This window comes from Triturus cristatus, chromosome 4_1, assembly GCF_964204655.1.
Source record: "Triturus cristatus chromosome 4_1, aTriCri1.1, whole genome shotgun sequence".
Lineage (NCBI taxonomy): Eukaryota > Metazoa > Chordata > Amphibia > Caudata > Salamandridae > Triturus > Triturus cristatus.
This window is the reverse complement of record NC_140585.1, coordinates 134,205,704-134,213,203: the sequence shown is the minus strand read 5'-3', so window position 1 is coordinate 134,213,203 and position 7,500 is coordinate 134,205,704. Positions and strand designations below refer to the sequence as shown.

The window sequence follows — 7,500 nt, the reverse complement described above, 5'->3', positions numbered from 1 at the left end:
GGCCAATGGTCACACAATCTGCTTTACATTCAGAGTGGAAAAAGTCTTTTCCAATACTCTTGTAGTCCTCACTTTCTCAGTACTAATCATTAATAAAGTGGAGTACATAATGTAAACTCATTCAGGTTGCATCTTCAGTCTAACTACTTGTGCATTTTAGTGGCATTAAAAAGTGCTTCTATGCCGACGCACTGAATATGTAATAGGTTTGCAGAATTTTGACGTGACAGAATGGGTTTTTAGCTTAAGTGTGTGTAGAAGAACTGCAAGGTGTGTGCCTATGTGTGCATAGAGTGGTACATGTGTAAAATCTGTATGATTTGGGCAGTTAAAGTGCTGATTTTGCCTCCGAGTAAGAAAAGTACTACACAAAATGTATAAAGGATCGGCACATTGGCTGCCTTTGCTGATGCCCCCGTTGCCTAATTTGTAGTGCAATGGTTAAGTTGCAGAGTGTGGTTGAACTTGGTTAGGAGACTTAGTGCCTCTTTCCGTGTCCTACTGATGATAAGGATGGCTTGATACCATTTTCTAAGCCCAGTATATTGAGAAAAGAAGTAAGTGAAGAAGAAGTGTGGAGTCGAAAGTGGTTCTCCAATTTCTCTCCACTTGCTAAAATTGCAAAGTCTCCATTATAGCATAGAAGAGAGTGTTAAAGTCGGGGATGGAAGAGGATGAAAATGGGAAGTTTACTTATAGAGAGAAGTGAGAAATGCCCTGTGTGCACACACCGGTGTCTGACCATAGAATACATTTAAATAATGCCTCTAGAAAAGAGCTATGCATGTGTGCCTCAGTGGCCTAATGGATAAGGCACTGGCCTCCTAAGCCAGGGATTGTGGGTTTGAGTCCCATCTGAGGTGATACCAAAAATCCTGCCTCTTCCTTTTCCAGAAAATTAGGTAGATTTATTACATGCTTCCTCTCAGAAGTTTATGAGGGATTAGGTACTTTGAAACTGTCCCGTTTTACTTGTGTACACTTCACAGTCATGTTAGGGTTCTGAAACTGCAAAGTAGATTTTTAAATGCCTATTTTTGTGAGATGCATTTTCGACCGGCCAGAACATATTCCTTTGGAAAAAATGATTTGAATTGGATTGGTGTGAATCTTGTTTCTAGAGGTGGTGACAGGCTTTCAGCTACTTGAATAGGTCAAGCCAGGATACATAAAATGTATACAACCTATGTGAGTGTGAAAAATTAGCATATGCAGGAAGGAGCAATTTGTCCTACTTTCAAAACAGTTTCACTCCACGTCTGGAAACTTCCAGAGCTATGTAGAGAATACAAATGAGCTTTAAACTCATGAGGAAAGAGGTTTGTATGGAAAAAGGAAAACAAAAGCATATCGTACTCATAAAATTCTCAATATATAGATTCCAAAAAAGTGCTTCCAGCGAAAAGAGCTGAAAGAACACTATGGGATGTAAACCTGAATACCTTTCAATAATATGTTCTCCATCCATGCATACCACCTACATGATAAAAATCATCTCAGGTGGACGGATGACCGCGTGGCCTAATGGATAAGGCGTCTGACTTCGGATCAGAAGATTGAGGGTTCGAGTCCCTTCGTGCTCGTTTTTGGCCAATGGTCACACAATCTGCTTTACATTCAGAGTGGAAAAAGTCTTTTCCAATACTCTTGTAGTCCTCACTTTCTCATTACTAATCATTAATAAAGTGGAGTACATACTGTAAACTCATTCAGGTTGCATCTTCAGTCTAACTACTTGTGCATTTTAGTGGCATTAAAAAGTGCTTCTATGCCGACGCACTGAATATGTAATAGGTTTGCAGAATTTTGACGTGACAGAATGGGTTTTTAGCTTAAGTGTGTGTAGAAGAACTGCAAGGTGTGTGCCTATGTGTGCATAGAGTGCTACATGTGTAAAATCTGTATGATTTGGGCAGTTAAAGTGCTGATTTTGCCTCCGAGTAAGAAAAGTACTACACAAAATGTATAAAGGATCGGCACATTGGCTGCCTTTGCTGATGCCCCCGTTGCCTAATTTGTAGTGCAATGGTTAAGTTGCAGAGTGTGGTTGAACTTGGTTAGGAGACTTAGTGCCTCTTTCCGTGTCCTACTGATGATAAGGATGGCTTGATACCATTTTCTAAGCCCAGTATATTGAGAAAAGAAGTAAGTGAAGAAGAAGTGTGGAGTCGAAAGTGGTTCTCCAATTTCTCTCCACTTGCTAAAATTGCAAAGTCTCCATTATAGCATAGAAGAGAGCGTTAAAGTCGGGGATGGAAGAGGATGAAAATGGGAAGTTTACTTATAGAGAGAAGTGAGAAATGCCCTGTGTGCACACACCGGTGTCTGACCATAGAATACATTTAAATAATGCCTCTAGAAAAGAGCTATGCATGTGTGCCTCAGTGGCCTAATGGATAAGGCACTGGCCTCCTAAGCCAGGGATTGTGGGTTCAAGTCCCATCTGAGGTGATAACAAAAATCCTCCCTCTTTCTTTTCCAGAAAATTAGGTAGATTTATTACATGCTTCCTCTCAGAAGTTTATGAGGGATTAGGTACTTTGAAACGGTCCCATTTTACTTGTGTACACTTCACAGTCATGTTAGTGTTCTGAAACTGCAAAGTAGATTTTTAAATGCCTATTTTTGTGAGATGCATTTTCGACCGGCCAGAACATATTCCTTTGGAAAAAATAATATGAATTGGATTGGTGTGAATCTTGTTTCTAGAGGTGGTGACAGGCTTTCAGCTACTTGAATAGGTCAAGCCAGGATTCATAAAACTTATACAACCTATGTGAGTGTGAAAAATTAGCATATGCAGGAAGGAGCAATTTGTACTACTTTCAAAACAGTTTCACTCCACGTCTGAAAACGTCCAGAGCTATGTAGAGCATACAAATGAGCTTTAAACTCATGAGGAAAGAGGTTTGTATGGAAAAAGGAAAACAAAAGCATATCGTACTCATAAAATTCTCAATATATAGATTCTAAAAAAGTGCTTCCAGCGAAAAGAGCTGAAAGAACACTATGGGATGTAAACCTGAATACCTTTCAATAATATGTTCTCCATCCATGCATACCACCTACATGATAAAAATCATCTCAGGTGGACGGATGACCGCGTGGCCTAATGGATAAGGCGTCTGACTTCGGATCAGAAGATTGAGGGTTCGAGTCCCTTCGTGGTCGTTTTTGGCCAATGGTCACACAATCTGCTTTACATTCAGAGTGGAAAAAGTCTTTTCCAATACTCTTGTAGTCCTCACTTTCTCAGTACTAATCATTAATAAAGTGGAGTACATACTGTAAACTCATTCAGGTTGCATCTTCAGTCTAACTACTTGTGCATTTTAGTGGCATTAAAAAGTGCTTCTATGCCGACGCACTGAATATGTAATAGGTTTGCAGAATTTTGACGTGACAGAATGGGTTTTTAGCTTAAGTGTGTGTAGAAGAACTGCAAGGTGTGTGCCTATGTGCATAGAGTGGTACATGTGTAAAATCTGTATGATTTGGGCAGTTAAAGTGCTGATTTTGCCTCCGAGTAAGAAAAGTACTACACAAAATGTATAAAGGATCGGCACATTGGCTGCCTTTGCTGATGCCCCCGTTGCCTAATTTGTAGTGCAATGGTTAAGTTGCAGAGTGTGGTTGAACTTGGTTAGGAGACTTAGTGCCTCTTTCCGCGTCCTACTGATGATAAGGATGGCTTGATACCATTTTCTAAGCCCAGTATATTGAGAAAAGAAGTAAGTGAAGAAGAAGTGTGGAGTCGAAAGTGGTTCTCCAATTTCTCTCCACTTGCTAAAATTGCAAAGTCTCCATTATAGCATAGAAGAGAGTGTTAAAGTCGGGGATGGAAGAGGATGAAAATGGGAAGTTTACTTATAGAGAGAAGTGAGAAATGCCCTGTGTGCACACACCGGTGTCTGACCATAGAATACATTTAAATAATGCCTCTAGAAAAGAGCTATGCATGTGTGCCTCAGTGGCCTAATGGATAAGGCACTGGCCTCCTAAGCCAGGGATTGTGGGTTTGAGTCCCATCTGAGGTGATAACAAAAATCCTGCCTCTTTCTTTTCCAGAAAATTAGGTAGATTTATTACATGCTTCCTCTAAGAAGTTTATGAGGGATTAGGTACTTTGAAACTGTCCCGTTTTACTTGTGTACACTTCACAGTCATGTTAGGGTTCTGAAACTGCAAAGTATATTTTTAAATGCCTATTTTTGTGAGATGCATTTTCGACCGGCCAGAACATATTCCTTTGGAAAAAATGATTTGAATTGGATTGGTGTGAATCTTGTTTCTAGAGGTGGTGACAGGCTTTCAGCTACTTGAATAGGTCAAGCCAGGATACATAAAATGTATACAACCTATGTGAGTGTGAAAAATTAGCATATGCAGGAAGGAGCAATTTGTCCTACTTTCAAAACAGTTTCACTCCACGTCTGGAAACTTCCAGAGCTATGTAGAGAATACAAATGAGCTTTAAACTCATGAGGAAAGAGGTTTGTATGGAAAAAGGAAAACAAAAGCATATCGTACTCATAAAATTCTCAATATATAGATTCCAAAAAAGTGCTTCCAGCGAAAAGAGCTGAAAGAAAACTATGGGATGTAAACCTGAATACCTTTCAATAATATGTTCTCCATCCATGCATACCACCTACATGATAAAAATCATCTCAGGTGGACGGATGACCGCGTGGCCTAATGGATAAGGTGTCTGACTTCGGATCAGAAGATTGAGGGTTCGAGTCCCTTCGTGGTCGTTTTTGGCCAATGGTCACACAATCTGCTTTACATTCAGAGTGGAAAAAGTCTTTTCCAATACTCTTGTAGTCCTCACTTTCTCATTACTAATCATTAATAAAGTGGAGTACATACTGTAAACTCATTCAGGTTGCATCTTCAGTCTAACTACTTGTGCATTTTAGTGGCATTAAAAAGTGCTTCTATGCCGACGCACTGAATATGTAATAGGTTTGCAGAATTTTGACGTGACAGAATGGGTTTTTAGCTTAAGTGTGTGTAGAAGAACTGCAAGGTGTGTGCCTATGTGTGCATAGAGTGCTACATGTGTAAAATCTGTATGATTTGGGCAGTTAAAGTGCTGATTTTGCCTCCGAGTAAGAAAAGTACTACACAAAATGTATAAAGGATCGGCACATTGGCTGCCTTTGCTGATGCCCCCGTTGCCTAATTTGTAGTGCAATGGTTAAGTTGCAGAGTGTGGTTGAACTTGGTTAGGAGACTTAGTGCCTCTTTCCGTGTCCTACTGATGATAAGGATGGCTTGATACCATTTTCTAAGCCCAGTATATTGAGAAAAGAAGTAAGTGAAGAAGAAGTGTGGAGTCGAAAGTGGTTCTCCAATTTCTCTCCACTTGCTAAAATTGCAAAGTCTCCATTATAGCATAGAAGAGAGCGTTAAAGTCGGGGATGGAAGAGGATGAAAATGGGAAGTTTACTTATAGAGAGAAGTGAGAAATGCCCTGTGTGCACACACCGGTGTCTGACCATAGAATACATTTAAATAATGCCTCTAGAAAAGAGCTATGCATGTGTGCCTCAGTGGCCTAATGGATAAGGCATTGGCCTCCTAAGCCAGGGATTGTGGGTTCAAGTCCCATCTGAGGTGATAACAAAAATCCTCCCTCTTTCTTTTCCAGAAAATTAGGTAGATTTATTACATGCTTCCTCTCAGAAGTTTATGAGGGATTAGGTACTTTGAAACAGTCCCATTTTACTTGTGTACACTTCACAGTCATGTTAGTGTTCTGAAACTGCAAAGTAGATTTTTAAATGCCTATTTTTGTGAGATGCATTTTCGACCGGCCAGAACATATTCCTTTGGAAAAAATGATTTGAATTGGATTGGTGTGAATCTTGTTTCTAGAGGTGGTGACAGGCTTTCAGCTACTTGAATAGGTCAAGCCAGGATACATAAAACGTATACAACCTATGTGAGTGTGAAAAATTAGCATATGCAGGAAGGAGCAATTTGTCCTACTTTCAAAACAGTTTCACTCCACGTCTGGAAACTTCCAGAGCTATGTAGAGAATACAAATGAGCTTTAAACTCATGAGGAAAGAGGTTTGTATGGAAAAAGGAAAACAAAAGCATATCGTACTCATAAAATTCTCAATATATAGATTCCAAAAAAGTGCTTCCAGCGAAAAGAGCTGAAAGAACACTATGGGATGTAAACCTGAATACCTTTCAATAATATGTTCTCCATCCATGCATACCACCTACATGATAAAAATCATCTCAGGTGGACGGACGACCGCGTGGCCTAATGGATAAGGCGTCTGACTTCGGATCAGAAGAGCGAGGGTTCGAGTCCCTTCGTGGTCGTTTTTGGCCAATGGTCACACAATCTGCTTTACATTCAGAGTGGAAAAAGTCTTTTCCAATACTCTTGTAGTCCTCACTTTCTCATTACTAATCATTAATAAAGTGGAGTACATACTGTAAACTCATTCAGGTTGCATCTTCAGTCTAACTACTTGTGCATTTTAGTGGCATTAAAAAGTGCTTCTATGCCGACGCACTGAATATGTAATAGGTTTGCAGAATTTTGACGTGACAGAATGGGTTTTTAGCTTAAGTGTGTGTAGAAGAACTGCAAGGTGTGTGCCTATGTGTGCATAGAGTGCTACATGTGTAAAATCAGTATGATTTGGGCAGTTAAAGTGCTGATATTGCCTCCGAGTAAGAAAAGTACTACACAAAATGTATAAAGGATCGGCACATTGGCTGCCTTTGCTGATGCCCCCGTTGCCTAATTTGTAGTGCAATGGTTAAGTTGCAGAGTGTGGTTGAACTTGGTTAGGAGACTTAGTGCCTCTTTCCGTGTCCTACTGATGATAAGGATGGCTTGATACCATTTTCTAAGCCCAGTATATTGAGAAAAGAAGTAAGTGAAGAAGAAGTGTGGAGTCGAAAGTGGTTCTCCAATTTCTCTCCACTTGCTAAAATTGCAAAGTCTCCATTATAGCATAGAAGAGAGCGTTAAAGTCGGGGATGGAAGAGGATGAAAATGGGAAGTTTACTTATAGAGAGAAGTGAGAAATGCCCTGTGTGCACACACCGGTGTCTGACCATAGAATACATTTAAATAATGCCTCTAGAAAAGAGCTATGCATGTGTGCCTCAGTGGCCTAATGGATAAGGCACTGGCCTCTTAAGCCAGGGATTGTGGGTTCAAGTCCCATCTGAGGTGATAACAAAAATCCTCCCTCTTTTTTTTCCAGAAAATTAGGTAGATTTATTACATGCTTCCTCTCAGAAGTTTATGAGGGATTAGGTACTTTGAAACGGTCCCATTTTACTTGTGTACACTTCACAGTCATGTTAGTGTTCTGAAACTGCAAAGTAGATTTTTAAATGCCTATTTTTGTGAGATGCATTTTCGACCGGCCAGAACATATTCCTTTGGAAAAAATGATTTGAATTGGATTGGTGTGAATCTTGTTTCTAGAGGTGGTGACAGGCTTTCAGCTACTTGAA

General features: G+C 39.9%; 7 non-coding genes across 7 annotated transcripts; all 7 read left to right on the top strand.

Annotated features, from left to right (window-relative positions):
- Nucleotides 1-790: 790 nt before the first annotated feature.
- TRNAR-CCU (transfer RNA arginine (anticodon CCU)) lies at nucleotides 791-863 on the top strand. Its single transcript has one exon. It is a non-coding gene; the product is annotated as a tRNA-Arg (tRNA).
- Nucleotides 864-2,378: 1,515 nt separating this feature from the next.
- TRNAR-CCU (transfer RNA arginine (anticodon CCU)) lies at nucleotides 2,379-2,451 on the top strand. The gene has a single exon. It is a non-coding gene; the product is annotated as a tRNA-Arg (tRNA).
- A 647-nt stretch (nucleotides 2,452-3,098) lies between these two features.
- On the top strand, nucleotides 3,099-3,171 carry TRNAR-UCG (transfer RNA arginine (anticodon UCG)). The gene has a single exon. It is a non-coding gene; the product is annotated as a tRNA-Arg (tRNA).
- A 793-nt stretch (nucleotides 3,172-3,964) lies between these two features.
- On the top strand, nucleotides 3,965-4,037 carry TRNAR-CCU (transfer RNA arginine (anticodon CCU)). Its single transcript has one exon. It is a non-coding gene; the product is annotated as a tRNA-Arg (tRNA).
- A 647-nt stretch (nucleotides 4,038-4,684) lies between these two features.
- Nucleotides 4,685-4,757, top strand: TRNAR-UCG (transfer RNA arginine (anticodon UCG)). Its single transcript has one exon. It is a non-coding gene; the product is annotated as a tRNA-Arg (tRNA).
- A 795-nt stretch (nucleotides 4,758-5,552) lies between these two features.
- TRNAR-CCU (transfer RNA arginine (anticodon CCU)) lies at nucleotides 5,553-5,625 on the top strand. Its single transcript has one exon. It is a non-coding gene; the product is annotated as a tRNA-Arg (tRNA).
- Nucleotides 5,626-6,272: 647 nt separating this feature from the next.
- TRNAR-UCG (transfer RNA arginine (anticodon UCG)) lies at nucleotides 6,273-6,345 on the top strand. The gene has a single exon. It is a non-coding gene; the product is annotated as a tRNA-Arg (tRNA).
- The last annotated feature ends 1,155 nt before the right edge of the window (nucleotides 6,346-7,500 follow it).